At 34.5% G+C, this 21,307-nt stretch overlaps 1 non-coding gene across 1 annotated transcript; it reads left to right on the top strand.

The window, feature by feature from the left end:
* The first annotated feature begins 923 nt into the window (after positions 1 to 923).
* Positions 924 to 1,030, top strand: LOC121219636 (small nucleolar RNA R71). Its single transcript, XR_005916526.1, has one exon. It is a non-coding gene; the product is annotated as a small nucleolar RNA R71 (small nucleolar RNA).
* The last annotated feature ends 20,277 nt before the right edge of the window (positions 1,031 to 21,307 follow it).

Below are 21,307 nucleotides of genomic sequence, written 5' to 3'. Positions count from 1 at the left end.
GCAAAAGAGCATATTGTTCATTCGTGTGGTTTTTCTTCAACACGTTTGGATATGGAACTCGGGGTTTGTGTTCTCTAACCATTGGGTTTTACTCTTTCTTATCTTCCTCAACCTCATCATTATGCACCACAACTGCTTGCCTCAGTTTTTGCTCAGGTTCAACTAACCCTTCTATGTCTCGAACAGTAACTACATAAAGCTGCTCCCTTGAGTTAGTTTCAATATTGCTAGGGAACATTCTTTGTGGTCTTTCCCAAACTAATTTAGCAACCTGTCTGATTTGATTCTCGAGCCCTTGAATTGATTCTTGTTGATTTTTCAATGTTGTCTCAGTGTTTTGGAAATGAGTTTCTAACATTGAGATAAATTTTGCAAACATCTTTTCAAGGTTCGGCTTCTTCTCTTGCTGATAAGGTTGTTGAAAACCCAGAGGGGGTTGTGTTCTTTGATTTCCTTGACCACCCCAAGAAAACTTGGGATGGTTCCTCCCACCTGCATTATAGTTATTACTATAAGAGTTATTTTGAGGTCTAGAATTGTTACCCATATAGTTGACTTGCTCATTCTCTGTGCTAGGACCGAAGGGTACACATTCTGAATTATTCACTCCACCTCCATTTATATCGCATTACATCACCAGATTCACCTGCGTAGAAAAATATAAACCATCAATTTTCTTATTTAGTGCTTCTACTTGGTTTGATAACATGGTGACAGCATCTAGATTAAAAACACTGACTGTTTTCATCGGTTTTGTTCTCATGACTTGCCACTGATAATTATTCAATGCCATTTCCTTAATAAACTCATAAGCTATCTCAAGTGTTTTATTATTCAATGTGCCACTGGCTGCTACATCTATTAACTGCCTTGTTTAGGGATTGAAACCATTGTAGAAGGTTTGAACTTGTAACCACAAGGATAACCCATGATGAGGGTACCTTTTCAAGAAGTCCTTGTATCTCTCCCAAGCATCATATAATGTCTCTAAATCGATCTAGGCAAAGGAAGAAATGTCATTCCTCAACTTAGTTGTTTTATACGGTGGGAAATACTTCAGGAGAAACTTCTCAGTCATCTAAGCCCATGTAGTAATGGAACCTTGTGGTAAAGAGTTTAACCATTGTTTTGCCTTATTCCTCAACGAGAATGGGAACAATCATAAGTGAATGGCATCATCAGTGGCGCCATTAATCTTGAAAGTGTCACAAATCTCCAGAAATTTAGCCAAATGAGTATTTGGGTCTTCATCTTGCAAACCATCAAACTAAACATACTATTGTACCATCTGAACTGTGTTCGGCTTTAGTTCGAAGTTATTTGCTGTAATAGTAGGTCTCACAATACTCGATTCAGCCCCAATCAGAGTAGGCTTGGCATAATCATACATAGTACGAGGAACAGGATTTACAGGAGGTAGCTGAATATTCTGATTATCACCCATCTCCTCAGTAATATTGTTGTCCTCTTATTCGTCTACTATATTCTATTCAGTTTGTCTTAATTCGCTACCCTCTCTATGATTTTTTTGAGCAATACTTTCAATTCACTGTCAAAAAGTAATGGTCCAGACGAGTTTCCTCTAGTCATAAACCAAAGAACCTGCCAGAAGAAAGAAAAAAGGAAAATTAAAATGTAAAAATTAAATTAAAACAAAAAAATATAAAATAAAAATGGATAAATTAATAGAAATAAAGTTTTCCTAATATTTCAATCCCCAGCAACGGTGCCAAAAACTTGATGTGTCATGGAACTAACTAAAATTACAATAAAGGCAAGTGCACCTATCGATAAATAGTATAGTTACGGTGAGTAGAGATATCCATGAGGACTAAAAGTACTAGTAATTATTATTTTCCTATTATTTAACCGATAATTTAGAGTGATCACTTTAAGCTACATATACTAAATTAATTAACCAAACAACTCAGTATAGAATAAATCAGGAAAATAATTGAATAATAACCAAGAAGCAAAACAATACCCAAGAAAGAATCCGCCTAGACTTCATCTATCATTATGAATCTGAATTAAACGATTTATTCACTTGGTATCTTGATCCGCAGAAATCGCTAAATTATGCTAATATCTTTCTCGAGAGTAAGAGCAACTAACTCTAGGTTGATTAACTAAAACTTATTTCTAATTAAAACCCCTATTATCGCATTAACTCGATCTATAGATTACCCTATTAGTTTTAATTCTAATCTGGTAGATTTATATCATCCTATTTCTAAGATTGCATGCAACTCCACTCAATTATGCTAGATCTACTCTTAAATAGGGACTTTTCCTCCACTGATTTAAGCACATTAAACATGAAATAATATTTGAGAAATATTAAAACAAGAGATAAGCACACATAACTGAGAACAAGAATCAAGTATTTATATCGTAAAATAGAAATCAAATAATAGAATTCATCATAGGGTTCATCTTCCCTAAGTATCTAGAGAATTAGTTCATAATTGTAAATAAAAACATCTCGAAGTCAGTATAACCATAAGAAATAAAGAAACTCATAAAAACTTCAAAGAAATTAAAAGTAGGTCTTCAGTCGTGATCGAAATCTGCTTCAGAGTTGGCTCCAATGGTGTTATTCGAGTTGTTTGCTTCAATATTCTCCGATGGCCCCCTTATTTTCTTCTTCTATTTGGTATTTATAAACTTTAAAATTCCTGAACAGCCTAAAAATTGTGTTTTTGTGTGTGTTTGGGATGTGAATCATGAAATCGACACGATTTGGCACAAGGTCGTGTGTCTAGCGCATGTGGCTCACATGGTTGTGTGTTCAGCCCGTGTTCAAAGGACCAGTCTGTGTGGCTCCTAAAATATGCTCCATTTGTCTGATTTTCTCACCTTTTTCTCCCGAATGCTCTCGTAAGTATAAAAAATGTATTTAAAGGACTAGGAGCATAAATTCACCAATTTGCATGAATAATCATCCAAAAATGCATTAAGAATAAGATTAAAAGATGTTACTTTTACCACTTATCAATCATGATATGCTCCCATTTGCACTTTGGAATCATGACTTGTTGAAGCAAACCAGACAGACGCTGATGCTCAACTTTAACCCTCTAGCAAACTAAACATCTACAAAAAAAATCAACTACGTCCTTCTTCAACCTAGGTCACCAATATAAAACCCGAAGATCCTAATACATCTTGTTCCCACCAGGATGCATAGTATATGGACTACTATGAGCCTCGGTAAGGATCATATGTCTCAGATCCTAGTCCATCGGAACACATATCTGACCTCTGAAACTAAGGACACCTTCATCATTGAAACCAAAATCTCCAAGAACACCCAACTCAACTTGATGGATACAACGCGCTAAACTCTCGTCGAACGATTGTCTCTCTCAAATTTTTTGTGTAAAGGCCGACTTCACCTGAAGCTCAGCCAACAAACCACCATCCTCAGAAACCGAAAACTTCATGAACATCTCCCTTAATTCAACCAAAGACTTCCTACTCAAAGCATCAGCAACAACATACACCTTTCTCAGATGATATTCAATCACACAATCGTAGTCCTTCAGCAGCTCAATCTAATGCCTCTGTCTCAAGTTCAACTCCTTCTGGGTAATGAGATACTTAAAACTCTTATGATCGGTATAAATCACACACCTCTCACTATACAGGTAATGACACCAAAGCTTTAGTGCAAAGACTACAGCAACCAATTCCAGATCATGGGTCAGATAGCTACACTCATACAGCCTCAACTACCTCGATGCATAAGCAACTACCTTTCCCTCCTACACCAGCACACAACTCAATCCCGTGTAAGAAACATCACAGAAAAAATCATACTCCTTACCAGATTCTGGCTATGTCAATATAGGTGCTTCGGTCAAAACTGACTTCAGCTTCTAAAAACTCTTCGACCTTGCATCAGTACATTCAAAAACAGTATTCTTCTGGAGCAACTTCATTAATGGAGCAAGAATGCTAGAAAATCCCTTAACGAAATGGCAATAATAACTAGCTAAGCCAAATAAACTCTTGACCTTAGACACAATCATCGGCAGCTTCTAATCAAAGATCGCCTCAACCTTCTTCGGATAAACCCGAATACCCTCAGCTAAAACAACATAACCAAGAAAAACCACCTCTCGAAGCCAAAAGTCCCACTTGCTCAACTTGACATACAATTGCTTCTAACTCAAAACTTGAAAAACCACTCTCAAATGCTTGTCGTGCTCATCCTCCGATCGAGAATACACCAATATATCATCGATGAAAACCACCACGAACTGATACAGATAGGAATGGAATACATGATTTATCATGTCCATAAATGCAGTAGGTGCATTTGTCAACTCGAATGGCATGACAAGAAACTCAAAATGCCCATAACGAGTCATAAACACCTTTTTCATAACATTTATATCCTTCACCATCAACTAATAGTACCCAGATCTCAAATCAATCTTTGAGAAAACTGAAGCTCCCCTAAACTGGTCAAACAAATCATCAATCCCTAGAAGTGGGTACTTATTCTTGACGGTCAACTTATTCAGTTAGCGATAATCAATGCAAAGCCTTAAAGTCTCATCCTTCTTCTTCACAGATAGAAACGGCACTTCCCACAATGATACACTCGGTCAAATGAAACCCTGGTCCAACAACTCTTGCAACTGACGCTTCAACTACTTTAATTCCTTAGGTGTCATACGGTATGGTGCAACTGACATCGGAGCTGTACCAGGATAGAATTCAACACCAAACTCAACTTCTCTATCCAGTGGTAAACTAGACAACTTTTCAAGAAAAAATTCAAAAAATCAAAGACTGCATGAATCTCATCCAAACTCAACACCCTACTATTGACATCCAAGACATAGGCTAGATAAGCTTAACAACCTTTCTGGACCAACTTCACGGCTCTAAGCGTAGAAACCACATTGGAAAGCAACTCGGATCTCTCTCCAACAACAACAATCTCAGAACCATCAGCATAACATAAAGTCACCAACTTCGCCTCACAATCGCCCTCGCCCGATGCTCGATCAACCAATCCATCCCAAGGATAGCATCAGACCCCTAGAACAACAACTCTAAAAGATCTACCGAAAACACTTGTCCCTGAACCATCAGAGGACAACGACAATAAAACTGATCTACCACTACACTATCACCTAACGAACCCTTAACAATAACGCCCAGCCTAGATGTCTCTACAGATATTCCCAACTCTCTAGCTACATCTCTTAGAATAAATGATCTCGTAGCACCCGACTCTATTAAATCTAGAAGAGGAAAAGACTATAGCGTGAAAGAACCAGCAATGACATCTATGGCCTCCATGGTCTGAGGCTCCTTAACTGCATAAACTCTATTTGGACCTCCATTTCCACCTCGAGCAAACCCGTGATAACTAGCTCCTCTACCACCATCACCTCTGCCACGGCCCCTCCCTCGAGCTGGAGTAGGTACAGTAGCAACAATAGCAGCTAGAGTAGGTTGGTCTCTAACCAGAACTTCTCTTCTAGGACATTTACTAACATGGTGCTCTATCGATTTGCAAACAAAACAGGCACCAATCATCCTTCAACACTCTCCAGGATGTTGAAAGTTACAATGCTCACACAACATCCACGTAGTACGTCCCTGATCACCCATACCAGTCTTAGCTCTTACGGCTTGCCTAACCTGACCTTGGCCTGCAGCAACTCGTCATCCAAACTTCCTAAAATGACCTCTCTTGCCCTTCTGGCCAAATCCACTAGCAGACTCAGACGACCTTTTAGCAGTACCAATGGCAACAACTTTGGGCTCCTCCCTCAAAGTCTCCTCTAAGGCACAAGCCTTCTCAACCAACTCGTCGAAGACCTCAGTAGACTGCACAACAAGATACAATTTAATATCCCGGTTTAGTCCAAACCTAAACCTCTTACAACGACTTGCCTCATGAGCCACCAACTTAGGCGCATACTGGCTCAAACGCATGAACTCTGCCTCATACTCATCTACAGAAAAAGTAAACTAGACTAAATCCAGGAACTCGCGTCTCCTCACCTTCAGATATTGCTCTCCCATGAACTTTCTCCAGAAAGACTCAATGAAAAGGTCACAATTCACTCTCTCTCGTACAGTACCACGCTTGAATATCCTCCAACAGTGATGAGCCTCATCAACAAGAAACGACATGGCACACCCAAGCTTATACTCATTAGAACAGCCTATCTGACCAAGGATACGAGTAACTCATTCCCACCAGTATTTAGCATGAGTAAGGTATCCACCCCTAACTCCTCAAAATTCCTTACCACTTATAGCTCACAAACACTCTAATGGTAATCCCTAACGAACAGGAGTAGCATTGGCACCAGTAATACACTGCAATGCCTCGATCATCTCAGGCATAAAGTGCTCAACTCGACCCATATAAGCATCATCACGTGGCTGCGGCGGTGTATCCTCATCTTGACTACCCTGTTCAAGTCTCGGAGGCATAACGTAAATCGAATACCATAAAAAAAGTTGAGAAAACATATCAAGAGTGAGTAACGGCAAGTGATCCAAGGCTTAACTAAGAATAATTTCCTATAGGGCATTGTGTTCCCATTTCCTACCCCATAAAACAATTTATAAAACAAAGAACACGCAAAGGTAAAACGTTCAATTTCACGCAATATCATCAGATAAGCTAGCCTTCAGCATTATAAAATCCACGACCTCCTTTGTTTAACAAACCTAGCTCTGATACCACCAACTATGACACTCCATGTGACACCCCTAAAGTGACCCTAGTCGAAAAGTGGTTTCGGGACCACTAAACCGAGTCATAAAGATAATTAACCGTCATAGTTGATGCTCATTATATGTACATATGCATGTGTGAAAATTTCATGTTTGAATTTTGTTAATAGTAAGTGAATTTTATCAAATAGGACTTATGTGAGAAAATTTTGACATGTGATAGGTCAAAGCATAAGGATCTATTAGTGCATGAAATAAAAAGGGGGACTTGCATGTCAATTTCCCCCCTAATTAGTAGTGGCCGGCCATGACAAGTATGGTAGACCAAGTGTGATGGGCAAGAACATGTCATAAACATGTTAAGTTAGTGTTTCATGGGAAGTATGATAAAATAAGGAGCATGGGAATAAAATAATGAAAGGGAATATGATGAAAACAAAAAAAAAGTGTGTGGTTGTTCCCCCATTTTGCCGAAACTAGAAAAAAAAAGAGAAAGGCTTCATCCTTTGGTTCTTCTTGCCCGGTTTGAAAGGAGGAAGAGGAGAGGTTTCGGTCACCTTGAGCTTAAGGGGAGGTTAGTATGTTGTGTTAAATTCTTAAGTTTTAAACTTGTTTCTAGTTAATTAGCAAATTTCTTACACAAACCATGGCAAAATTTCGAAATCTCGGTGATGGCTTGAGCATTCGGTTTTGGTTGTTGAAAGGAATGAGTTGGAGGTTGGATCATGCTAAGATTCGGCCTTGTACATAAACATTAAGAGTTTGATGTTTTTGCAATTTTTGGAAGGTAAATAAGGTTATACACAAGATAAATACTAAGATTTTGGTTGACTTGTTTTAGTGAGGTTCGGCCAAGGACCTTATGTGCAAGTTTATTCGGTTTAAGTAGAGAAAACGTGACGGATAGATATGAAGTAATGTGTATATTGGTTCGGCTGCTAAGCAAGGAAATAATTGTTAGTAACATAGTATCTATGCACTTATGTATATATATGTATGTACAAATAACCTATTTAGCTATGGATATCTAAGGTGTTAAATAATGAAATTCTTGATGACTTGGGTTAAATAGCATTCGGCCAAGGACTATATGGGCTTGTTAATTCGGTTTAAGTGAAGAAACTATGATAGAGAAATATGACTAAATTGTGGACTTTGACAATTTAAATGATGCATTTGACTTGTGTACCGACCTAGGACGATATGTGTTTCTATATGAAGTTAGATGGTGTTGATGAAGTTCGGTAATGCATGATGTTTAAATAGTATTGAGCAAGGTCATTGCACTTAAATTGTATGACATACATGTATTGAATGGAATTGCCCAAGTGAAAATATTAAATGAATTTATTTGTTTAAATTAAGCTCAAGAGCAAAGGGGATCTAAATCCGATAAAGGGAAGGAAAAAGTGATCGAATAGCCGCTGAAATCGTTCGACCACATCCGAGGTAAGTTTTAAGTGATTAAACGTTGAGTAAATTCAGTCATAATAGGACATAATGAGTTGATTTAATAAGATATGATGTGGCCATGATATGTCTTAAACTCAAATGGTAAGTTCATAAGTGTTTGGACTTGGAAATTTAAGAGCAAATTGTAATAATTTGCTTTGGACAGCAGCAGTAACGTGATTTTAGAAAATCACTATAAATTGTTGGCGTGGAATTATAGGCTGAATAAAATATGTAATCAAAGCTTATTTAGTCTAGTTTCTTATAAAAGAGACCGTGGAAGCAAAGAAATTTCCTATAAAGAGATATTTAAAGTTGTGTGAGACGGTGTCAGAATGACTCTGAAATCCCCTATTCTGTTTTTAGAAAATCATTATAAATTGTAAAAAAATGGTTATAAGATAAAATTTATATGCTTAGACTCCTTAATGAGTCTAGTTTCAAATGAAATCAAATACAACACATTTTGAATTCTGTAAAATGAGAAATTTGATTCATAGTGAAGAGTGGTCAGATTAGTCAAACAGTGAAACAGGGGAAACTTTAAGAAAAATCTGGTATTGATTGGCCAAACCTAAAATTCTGAAAATTTTATGGATGGAAGATATACGAGTATATATTCAGGTAAAATTAACGGCAAGTGAATTGGAGTTTTGTATCTCCAGTTATAAATAATTTAGTGACTACTGCTCAGGAAAACAACTCGTAGTGAATATGTGATTTTGTTGTAAACATGGATAAAACTTGTTTTAGTTACTCATAAGCTATTGATTAAACCCATACGTGAATTCTAAATCGTGATATTGTAAAACGATACATGAGTGTTAGATGGATCTTTGATATTAAAATTTGTGAAATTGTAAGTTTATGAGTATTCGAATATGAAATGATAGTATGGCGTGAAATTGAATTATTCATTGGGAAATGATTAATGTAGATTCGGCCAAGACAAAGTGTATACATGATAGTATATGTGATATGTGAAGTATATTTGGATAATTGTGATGTGAATGTATATATCTGTGATAAGGCCTAATGGCCGATGTGATGAATGTGAAAGTGTATATATGTGATAAGGCCGAATGGCCAATGTGATGAATGTGAAAGTGTATATATGTGATAAGGCCTAATGGCCGATGTGATGAATGTGAAAGTGTATATATGTGATAAGGCCTAATAGCCGATGTGATGAATGTGAAAGTGTATATATGTGATGAGGCCTAATGGCCGATGTGATGAATGTGAAAGTGTATATATATGTGATAAGGCCTAATGGCCGATGTGATGAATGTGAAAGTGTATATATGTGATAAGGCCTAATAGCCGATGTGATGAATGTGAAAGTGTATATATGTGACAGGGCCGAGTGGCCAACGTGATGGATGTGAAAGTGTATAAATGTGATAAGTCCCGAAGGGCAAATGTGTCAGTACTATATCCGGGTTAAAACCCCGCAGGCTTTATGCGAGAGTATTATCCTGATTAATGTCCGTAGGCTTCGTGCTCGTACTATATCCGAGCTTTAAAGACCCGATGGCTAAATGATAGGATTCAAGTAAGACTTTGATATTGAGTATCTGCATTAAGTTACCATCAAATAAGTATTATGTATTCAAGATGTTCAGGTACGTATTACTTACTCATCGATGGAGTGATTTCGAGGTGAATTATCAGTATCAAAGAGGTAGGTAAATGTGATTAATATTATAACTCCAAATGTGAGAATGTGCTTGGAAATATTTGACCATCTAGGTCATTATTATTCGAAAGTATATATGTGGCAGCCAAGTGTTGCGTTTAATGATATTATAGATCGAGATGAAGCTCTAGATTAACTTCATCGAACAGTTGAAATGAATGACCAATAATAGTGATTGAGAACACTTTGTCTTGCTTAAAACTTACTAAGCATTAAATGCTTACTCCGTTCTTTGAATCTCTGTTTTATAGATTTTGGTTCGTCAGCTATCGAACTCGGGATTATTGAAGTCGAAGTCGCCCACACTATCAAAGCCCTTTTGGTACACTTTTGGTTGAACTCTGAAAATGGCATGTATAGGACTACCCTTTTTGTAGTGGGTCATGGACCCTTTGGATTTGTATAATTTTGGATAGCCATGCGAAAATGGCTTATATATGTTTGAGCATAATGTTATAATCATTTGGTATGGATATGGTTATTGAGAGGTGTGGATATGCTTAACAAGGATTGGCCATGGGAATGGTTAATCACTATCATAATTTGTGCTATTTATGCTAAAAGAGCTAGTTGAATCATGGAAACTATGAAATAGGTAAAGTCTACCTTAAAGGCAGATGCTGACAGCAGCAGTGATGTAGATTTGGAAAATCACTAAAAATAGTAGGAATAGAATTAAATAGTGAATAAATTATTTAAATGAACCTTGATGAATCCACTTTCATATGGAAGAAACGAAACGGTCATATGAGTGGTATGTTAAGAGATAATTAGGTTTTCGTGAGACAGGGCCAGAACGGTTTCTGGATTCCCTGTTCCGACTTTGGAAATTCATTATAAATTAACCAGAGATAATTAGGAGTCATGCCATATATGTATAGATTCCCCTGTGAGTCTAGTTTCTATAGAAACAAACGGAATCAGTATTGAAGCCCTGTACAGGGAGATATCCAAGTCGTAATGCGCAAAGGTCAGTGTAGTCGATCCCTGTAACATGGGAGACTTTGACTAATAAACTGTACTAATTGGCCTGACCAAAAATTCTAGAAAAAAATTTGTAGATGTATATATGAGTCTAGTTTCAGGGAAAAATCACGAAGCTGATTTTCGAGTTGTGAAACTCAAGATATGATTTTTAAGGTGACAGTGACGCAGTTAGCCAGCTTGCCTGGAAAATTTAAAATGGACTGCAATAGTAAGCGAATTTAGTCTGTGAACCCCTCGTGTCCGACTCCGGCGACGGACTCGGGTACGGGGTGTTACACTCCAAACTCGACTGACCCGAATTCGAAGGGACACAACAGACATCAAACTGGCTCTCCAGCTCAAGACCACGCAAAACACACCCCAACCTTATAATACCTCAAATGTAACTAATTAACTATCAAATTTTAATGTGGAAGTGATTTTGTAAACCATTTTTTAAAACTATTTCTAATTATTTAACCTTAAGGGTATTTTGGTTATTTTACCATCTAAAGTTAAACAGTCTCATTTATAGTTCTAAATGGTTACCAACCTTCTTTTAGTCAATTTATGCAAGGCCAAAAAATTTTAGTTTTAATCGAGTTCATTTACTAAATCTAATTCTTATTTTATTAAAATGAACTAAAATGTAGATTTTATAAAATTTTAATACATTATCCAAAATATTATCCAAGAATATTTCTACCAAATTTTAATACTCACAAGTCTAATTCTGAAATATTATCGAGTTTCCCAATCGTTAAAGGCTTCAATTAATCTAATCAAGTTTTAGGACTAAATTATAATCATACTTAGCAACCAACTATATCACACAAGGTACATACCTTAACCATAAGCATTCCACTCCTTGGCAAGCTACAATTAAACTATGTTAGTATAAAATACATGCTTCAAACACCATGTTCTCAATCACCATATGAGCTCTCATCAACATACCATAAACCACACAACAATTAAGCATTAAAGTAACTATAACATCACCAAAATAAATGTCCAAATAAATGTCCAATGTCCATTACAAATGAATTAAATCTAGTCCCTATAAATGCGACAATGCCCTCTATTATTTCTAAAAAAGAATCCTTAAGCTACTACCGAGCCTTAAACTTGGAACGGCCTTGCGCTCGCTCCTCAACACCTCAAGCTGAAAAAGTCTCTACACAAAGGAGTGAGGGTGTGAGCTTAAAAAGCTCATTGAATGATCGTAAAAACAATAAGTAAATCCCACCCAATTTGTGCATAAATCCAGGCAAATTAAGCATTAAAATTTCAGTCAAAATATCACATATTATAATCATAATAACATATGTTATTCCATGAATATAATTCCAATTTCATATAGCATATGAAATCATAATTTAACTTATAAACATACACTTATATTGGCATAATACATCCATGGAAATATTTAAATGTGTGATCATACATTGGATAAACGGATCTCCAAACTCCTACATATCAAAAATAGTCCCGGGTTGAGTGACCCGAAGCCACACAATCCCTTATATCACCTCAAAGTCTCGTTGAGTGGAGACACAAGCTCAACACTCCCTTAATTACTCAAAAAATCAGAACTTTTTGAGCCATATGCTCACAAATAATACATATAATGGTGAGTACTCAAAAATCCTATGGCATGCCAACTATATCCAATTGATCCACCATGCATTGCTGCTAATATAATCATACGTACAAGCAATAAAATCTGATGTTTAAGCACTTAATTTAAGATGTAAAAATGTCATTAAAAGCATGTAGCTTAACAACATCAATATAATTAAGCACAAAAAATGCCATTGTCCATGAATCTTAAACCAATCATAACACCAACATCAAGTCCTCGAAAATTCAGTAACTCATGCTCCAATTAACAATCGATTCAGTCCAAATTAATCATGCCAAAAAGCTTAACACATAATTTTCCAAAAGCCAATTGCAATAATGCTCTTGTAAGATAAAATTAATTTTTTTCAAATCCAACCAAATAAGATGCTATTAAGTCATGAAAAACACTATTTAAAACTTTAATTTGACACATAACCAAGCAAATTTACCAATAGCCTTTAAAATCACTCACCTCCACACTATGTTTTTCAAACAAAAGTGTGCTCAAGTAGGTAAGTTTGAGCCTCAAATCCAGTTAGCATCATCCTCATCTCAGTGTGAAGCTTTAACAAAGACAAAACATGCATTACAAACTAACAATAACATTTTCATAAACTATGCCGATCTAAATCGTTTCTCTAGTCTACCTTACTGAAATTGCACAATTAAGCCGAAACATAAAATTCATCAACTAAATGACCTTCTCAGCACCACAAACCACTTATAAACTTCATTCCTAGTCCATTAACATAAAACCTAAGTGTTAATTTCATCTATTAAATCGTTTTAAAATTTTCTGGAAAATCAACTCATCTTCTTGATTAAAAACTAATTTATCAAAATTGATCAACCAAACGAGTTTGATCTCTTATTTTATGATTAAATTCTCTTAATAAACATGTTTTAATCTTAGAAATCCATTAAAACTTGGATTCCAACTCAAAATCATAGATTCACCATTGTTGAGTTCCATGTTCAAGAAAGAAGAAATCAAAACTTGAAAATCCATTTTAATCAATCTAAATAGCAAATAATGATTGAAAAAAACTTAAAAATGAACTTAGAGTTGAGAATTACCTTCAATTGATCTCAAATCATCAATTTAGAAGATTGAATCTAGATCCTTGAAGAAATTTTGAATGACTTTTGCTCAACTTTGGAAAACTTTTATGGAGATTTTGGAGAGAATTTTGAGATAGTAAAAGTTTAGATTTATTCTCTGATATGTGGTCTATGAGAATGAGAAAAGAATAAGCTTTTAATTCGGATGAAAATAATGTGCAAAGTGAGATAGTTGCAGTGTTTTTAAAACTGAAAACCCTTACCTGATTTTCAAAAATTGGGGAAATTGTCATCAGGCCACTCCCACATATCCCTTGTTTTACAAAATACTCCTTTCTCTCCAAATTTCCAAAAATAAGGATAATTTCCCATAAAACCACTCTTACATTTCCCTTGTTTTTCAAAATGGTCCTATCTAATTAATATTTTAAATTCTCTCAATTAAACCCTCATTTTAATTTATTTTTCAATTCTAATTAGACCCAATATATTTATTTTACTCAAAAATTATTTAAAACCAAAAAATTAATTTTTCTAAAAATATTTTTATTTTCCAGAATATTATTTACTGATTGTTAAATGAAATTAAGCTAACTAAATAAAAAAATCACTAATAAACCTAATTAACTCCTAATTTTCACTCGGAACCTGGTAAACTTACTCGAAACTACTAGACCTATTTTCAAGGCCTTACATAGGTAATGTTAATGATTAAACTATGATCGACTGATTAGTTGAGTGCTAAATAAACTAATGAACCTATATTGATTATATTCATTACCACTCTTATTTAGGAGTCTCCGCTTGGTCTCATCCTAAACTAAAAGATTCAACCCAAGTCTCGATCTCACTACTCGGCACTGTTATATCAAACTATCTAATGATAAACTCTAATCTCGATCTCGTTTATCTAGGTTTTTTGCTAGAGGCATCAATTCTAACGTATTAAGAATTTTGATATAATTGAACAACTAATCAATCAAGAATATACATTAACTTAAGCTAACAAACAACCAATCAACCAACCATCCAACAGTTTAGCACATAATAAAGCTTAACATCCAAACAGACATTTCATCGAACATTTAATAAGCACGATATAGAGATAAGGTTAAGAAATATTCATTTAGATGTGGAACCAATTGCACCAAAAAGCTTCATCCATCTTTATTTTCAAATTGTTTTACCAGAAATGAGAAAGAAACTAAAAGAATAAAATCTACTTTAAAAAGAAAAGAGAAAACCTAAATTAAAAATGAAAAGAAAAAGAAAAGAAAACCCCTAACCCTAACCTAAAACTAAAAAAAAGATGATAGAAAACAAAGCAAAAAGAGTCTCTCTCTTCATTCAGCCAAAAGTGGCTTTTAAAGACTAATTACAACCCTATTTTATGACCAAAATGCCCTTGGACATCTAATTTTTTATTAGTGCTTCGAATGGACAAAAACTACCCTCAATGCCATTTTCTATCCCCATACGATAGGGGTATCGTGATACCCAATGAAGGGTATCACGATATCCTCATTAGTCTACCTAAGGGGTGTCCTTAGGGGTGGATATCGCGATACCACCTTAGATGGCTCTTTTTCTTCTTCATTCTAAGTCTGACGGAGGTGTTGTGATATCTGAGCTCTGATGTCGTGATACCTATACTTGTGGCATGGTTTCCACTCAATTTTGGGCCACCAACATGCTCCTACAACACCTAATTATTCATTAGGATCCAAATGGCAACCTTAGCCAATTTAGGTCTCAAAATAGCACAAAATAAGCATAAAATTCATGAAGAGCTTATTAAAGTTATAGAATGAAAATAAAACGAAAACTACTAAAAATACATGAAAATTACTCAAGAATAAGCTCATTAAGTATATCGGGGAGCCTAACTTGACATATCAAATTATAGAACACAACCTAAGGTGACAGATCTACGTATCCGTTCTAAGTTTGTGTCTGGTTAATAGGGTTAAAAATAAATGAAGTGGATAAATGATATATGAGATGAAATGTGATTGACATATGATATGTAATAATATGAAATATGGGTTAAAACGAGCCCTAGGGGTCGATTGTGTATTAAAGAGCTAATAGGCTTAGAAATGAAATGAAATGTGTTATAAAATTATATGTATATGTATATGTATATGTATATGTATATGTATATGTATATGTATATGTATATGTATATGTATATGTATATGTATATGTTAAGGACAAAATGGTAATTGAAATGAATCCAATGGTATATGAAATTTTTGAGAATTGGTAAACTTGTACGCATATCTAATAAATTAGTGTGTAAATTTAGTTATGTACTTGTCATTGTGGAAATGGAAGTGTTTTGGTATGAATGGCATGAGAATAGTTTATAAATTGAAAATTGAATTGAATGCATGTATTTATTTAAGATTATTTTATATTATCTTGAATCATAGAACTACTACTGAGCATATTTGCTTAGTGTACGATTTGTTTTCTCAGTGCGAAGGTAAAGTAGATTTCCAATCGTTCGAGCACTTGATCCAGGATCTAGCAATTGATCCCCAAATCAGCAAAGTTTGCATGTTTTTGTTTTGTTAATAGTGTGGCATGTGCCTAATTGAGTCACTTTTGGCATATTACTATACCCATGTGAAATTTTGAGTAAAAGTTTGATATATGGAATTGGTCAATTGGATGCAATATGTGAATGAGTTAAACAAATGTTGGAATGCATTAAGTGCAGTAAATGTGATTAGTTTTGGAGAATAAGGATGTATGTATAAGACTTAAATAAATTATGTTGGATAATCAACTTATTGGTTTTATAACAATAGTACATAATTGAATAAGGTGTTGTAATTCATGTAATTACTGTTTAAGTAATGTATAAGTTAGCAGTTATTAGAATGAATGTGCATAGTGGTTAAATAAAATATTGCAGGTTGATGTTCATAAGAAATTGCAAAAATATTATGTGATGTTATGACGTCAAGCCAGTGTCATTGTGATGAGATCAGGCCACCATGCCACAACGCGACACCGAGCATGGTTCATTGGGAGAAGACCCAATGGTATGTTGCATCACAATGAGGAACCCCTGTCATCGCAATGTCAACCTAAACTTTTAAAAATATTACAGTTTAGTCATAATTCAATCTTGGGTTAGTATTAGAGCTTTCGTAAGCCCGTAAAAGACCCAAAAATAAATATGAATCATTTTATATACCTGTTTTATTTAGATTTGAATGTTTGAGGTTGTAAATCAAATTGTGATCTGATCGTATTTGCTTTGGCAATGAATATAATACCTTATACCTCGGATCTGATGAACGGGTCGGGTATAGAGTGTTATAGAGGTTTAGTATTTTCGTCTATGTACACTCGTGTTTTTTCAAATAGATTGGTTTAGTTAAATTATTCATGAATAACATTAATACCCTTTGTATATTGTTCTCAATGGTTTCTGTATGCAAAGCAAAATGAAAGCAAAAATTAGCTCACTATTCGTCTAATGTTTAACTAATACTAAGCGGTATTACGTGGTTAGATCGCAATGCAAAAAGACAGCTCATAGTAGTAGATAAATCTAAACATGTCCTTAGTCTAATCAGAAATGAGCAAACTGATTGAAAGACTAATATGTTGTTTATCAAGTCCAATTGAGACGATGCTTTGTCTTGAGCATCGGAGTGAATGACTCTCAAAAGATAGAGACATAGATAGGGTTGATTGGACTGACACTACATCAACCAGGACCCAAGTAAAATAGATCCTGAATCCATTTATAGATTTATCACTTGTGACATTCATAGTATGGCATACCTTAATCCTGAGTGAATGGTGGGTTATTTATGAATGACTCGTATGCTTTTATGTAAGTAAAAGCTTGAGTTTGAATAAATAAGGAGTCGAAAGTTGGTGCGTTGGGTATACGACTTTTATAGTTTGTAGCATCATTCACAATAGTGGATTTCATAGCCCAAAACATGGGTAAATGGTATTTTCTTATTGGCATTACATGATTGATGCAAAGTAAGCATGGTCACGAGTCGTTCGTCTTTGTGATGAATGGCTTAATTATTATTTTATAGTAATTGACTTTTCTTAAAAGAAGATGCAATGGTTACCATTAAATGAAATAGGATCATAATAGGAGAGCGAATTTAACCTCTCAAACCTGGCCTAGACGTTATGGCTAGATTTAGAAGGCTACATTCGCCACTGAAATGGCTAAGCTAACTTACGTTACTTTTCAAGACCTTAAGTAAACTCATTTTAGAGAAAACCATAGTTGTACTTTGATTTAGCTTAAAAGCATACATTCATTAGGTCGTGCATACTTATGATTCATTTTATTATTGATAGTGTTGTTTTAGAAAACCCCTTTGCTTGTTGCTCTTCTTTGTAAAAACTCGATGTTAAACTAATGCAACGACAAAACCATTTTCAAGTCATTTTGGAAACCTATTTTCCTGATCGATTTGTTTTTCAAAAATGATTCATTTGTAATATAGCAGAAATTAGGAAACAATGTTAAATTTTACTTAAGCTCGATATCATGCATTTTCTGGTTATTATGCTTGCGTAATCCATGCATGCAAAAATCCCTAAATGAAAAGTTACCAAGCCACAAACCAGAAATACTTAAAAGTTACAAACCAAAACCAATAGAGACTGATTAATACTTATTAAAAATAGTTCATGGTCCAAGGTGATTCTCTGAATACCAAGTCCGGTCCTAATTTCGAGGTTTAGCTTAAAAGTTAAATACTATTGGGGGTGAGCTTATGAAAAGCTTCATGTGAGTCGAACAATTATTTAAGCAAACATAAATATCAAATATAGTGGAACATATTAGCTTTAACGGAAGAAAACAGAACCATCATAGGAATTTCATATCATTACATAGCCACGACCAAAATTGATGTCAAATGGTGTATGAGCTTGGATCATCATTCAATCGAGTAACAATCATTAATTTCTATATCATTCAATACAACACATATCATAAATCAATAACATTTGAATATGTCGTGAGCATGATGCAATGTAAAAGGGCTTCTACCCATACCATCCACTACACACCACGAGTTCCCTAGAACCCGTCATTCGAACTCAAAAATATTATGGGCTTAAACCCGTTATGGTTAAAACCACCGATAACAATATGCAGAAAATTTCGCTAGTAAAAATGTTATAAATCACCATTCCCCTCAGTACTCTAGGTGCAGTGCATTGACTATGAATAATACAGACTTAATATATCGCCGGTACTCCACGGAACTCCTCCGTCAACCACAAAATCCCAACCCAATGCATATGCAATATGTCATACAATCTCATACATAATTATATCCCAATACTTTTCACATTCATTTGACATGCTCAGCATGTCCTCAATAATCACATACTTTCAGTAAATGGAAATAGTGTTCCAATCTTTCAAATACCATTATGTTGGTATCAATCAATATTGTTACATTTCACATACTTTACAGATTTTCATTGTGCATAAATAGCACCCTTTTTAGTACACAATATAAAAAATATCTTATGCGTTTAAATCATAAATAAGCTTAATATCTCAACACATTATATCATTTAGTCAAACATTCTCATATCTCATAACCGAAAAAAGCAATTACAAACTCAATTAAACATTCATACTATCAAACTAGCAATTTTGCCAACATGTTAATCTTTGAAGGCTTGAAACATACCTGATTCGGCCACTCACAAAATCAATAATTTGGAAATTAATTCAATCTAATCAGTAAGCTAATTTACCAAATATAACATGATATTTAACATTTTTAAAAAAATTTATGAGTTTAGAACTCACACCTTATTTTTTGCTTCCTCCCAGCACACTAGCGAATCTTCCAATTTTCCTTAATAATTCCTTAAACGAACCTAAACCAAAATTCAGTATAAATTCAATCGATTTAACATTAACCAAGCCCCCAAACACCCACTGATGAGTTCAAACCAATCGTTGAAATTATAACTATTTTATGAATCCAAACTAGTTAGATTCCTTACACTGTATCAATGCGAACTGTACGTACAATCGTTCTTCTCCTTTACAGATGATTTGGGTCATTTGGATCAGCACCTAATTCAGTAATATACTGGAAAATCATTATTTAATTTATGAATAAATTCCTTCATTTAATCAATGCCTAACCTTTACCCAGTAACTATGTCGAAATAACAAACTAGTTATCCTTAATTGCACTTACGCTTCATGATTTCTGGGATCCGATTGGCTAATTGATCAAGAAATTCTCTCCCTAATTAACATGCAATTAAAGACTGATTAGGAGGTTTCAAGAACACAATTTAATGGTGGAAAAATATGGGCAAGACCCAAGAAACAAAACAGCCCCCTTTCTTGCACATAAGCGCACGCACCACCACTCATGGTGGCCAAAAATGGGGTTGAATTTTAAAACGGTTTGAGATCTCATTAAAATATAAAAAATATTTTTGAAATTATTTAAAATCCACCAACTTTCAGATCTAGAATTTTTGGTTTTTATTTGACAAGATTAATCAAGAAATTGAAGAGAAAATATATCTTACCCAAGCTAGTTGAGAGAAACGGCAATGGCACTTTCTTGGCAATGTTCAGGATTGATCTTGGGGTTCAAGATTTTAGATTCAGAGTTTATTTAGATGAGGATAAATGGGATCAATGGAGTAAAAGATATGGTGCATAATCTTGATGCAAAAATAAGAAGAAAAAGATGGTAAAATGGGAGGTGTAGACGACGACAACCGTAGGAGAAAGAAAGAAATTGAAGAGAAAAGAGGAGAGGAAGAGGGTGAACATAGGGTAGGGAAAAATTGAATTAAAGGCTGAAAATACAATAAAAATTTGTATTTATACTTAGGGTTCAAGGGTATGGATGGCACACAAATTAAAAACACAAGGGATTTTGTAAAATTTAACTATTTCGCAAGGGAAAGGATTCAAACTTGGGACCTTATTTAATTTCCATGCTTTCTCATATTTCTTTTAACCATTAGGCTTTTTCCTCATCCTTTAAATAATTTGGGAATATTTATTTTAAAATCAAGGCATGTCACATACTAGGGTTTAAGGCAAAATTTGCAAAATAATAAAAATGATGCAAGAGAAGGGATTTGAACTTGGGTTTTAAGAAACGTTTCACTAAAACTTAACCAACAAACCAATACCTCATTTTTTTCCTAAAAATGCATAGATAATCTCAAAAATTAAGGCATGACCACTTTCTCTCTCGATTCACAAACCTGGTTCTACTAACCCCCGATTTTTGGAATGTTACAACGAATTTATCCCAAAGAGGTTAAGAATATCCTATGAGGGTAACACACTTATGATAATGTCATTGGATGAGCATTGGTTGAGTAAATTTTGTAATGGTATGTTATTAGGGAGAGCTCAGTCACGACATTATAGTGGAATGACTTCATGACTAAATGAATTTATCACTAATAGGCGAAAAGTTGGAATGTAATTATAAATCATTTGAGTCTTAATTACATATATTCAATCGGTCTTTCTGCTAGCTCGTTGAAACCAAAAATGAATTGCATGTTGAATCAAATGAACAGAAAATAAATGTGGTTTCTCACTAAGTATGGAAATACTTTGAAAGTTAATTTAAGTTTTTTGAATTATTATTTAAGTAAATAATTGAAGTTTAGAAATAGAATTAAATTAATTGGTCATTGTGAATAAGTTGAATGTAGAAATTAAATATATTTTCTCATGAATTCTTTTAGGTAAAGTTTTCATGACTCTAACGAAATTAGAGT

The sequence above is a fragment of the Gossypium hirsutum genome, chromosome D07 (genome assembly GCF_007990345.1).
Source record: "Gossypium hirsutum isolate 1008001.06 chromosome D07, Gossypium_hirsutum_v2.1, whole genome shotgun sequence".
Classification (NCBI taxonomy): Eukaryota; Viridiplantae; Streptophyta; class Magnoliopsida; order Malvales; family Malvaceae; genus Gossypium; species Gossypium hirsutum.
The sequence above is the reverse complement of the archived record's forward strand: the minus strand, read 5'-3'. Positions and strand labels throughout refer to the sequence as shown.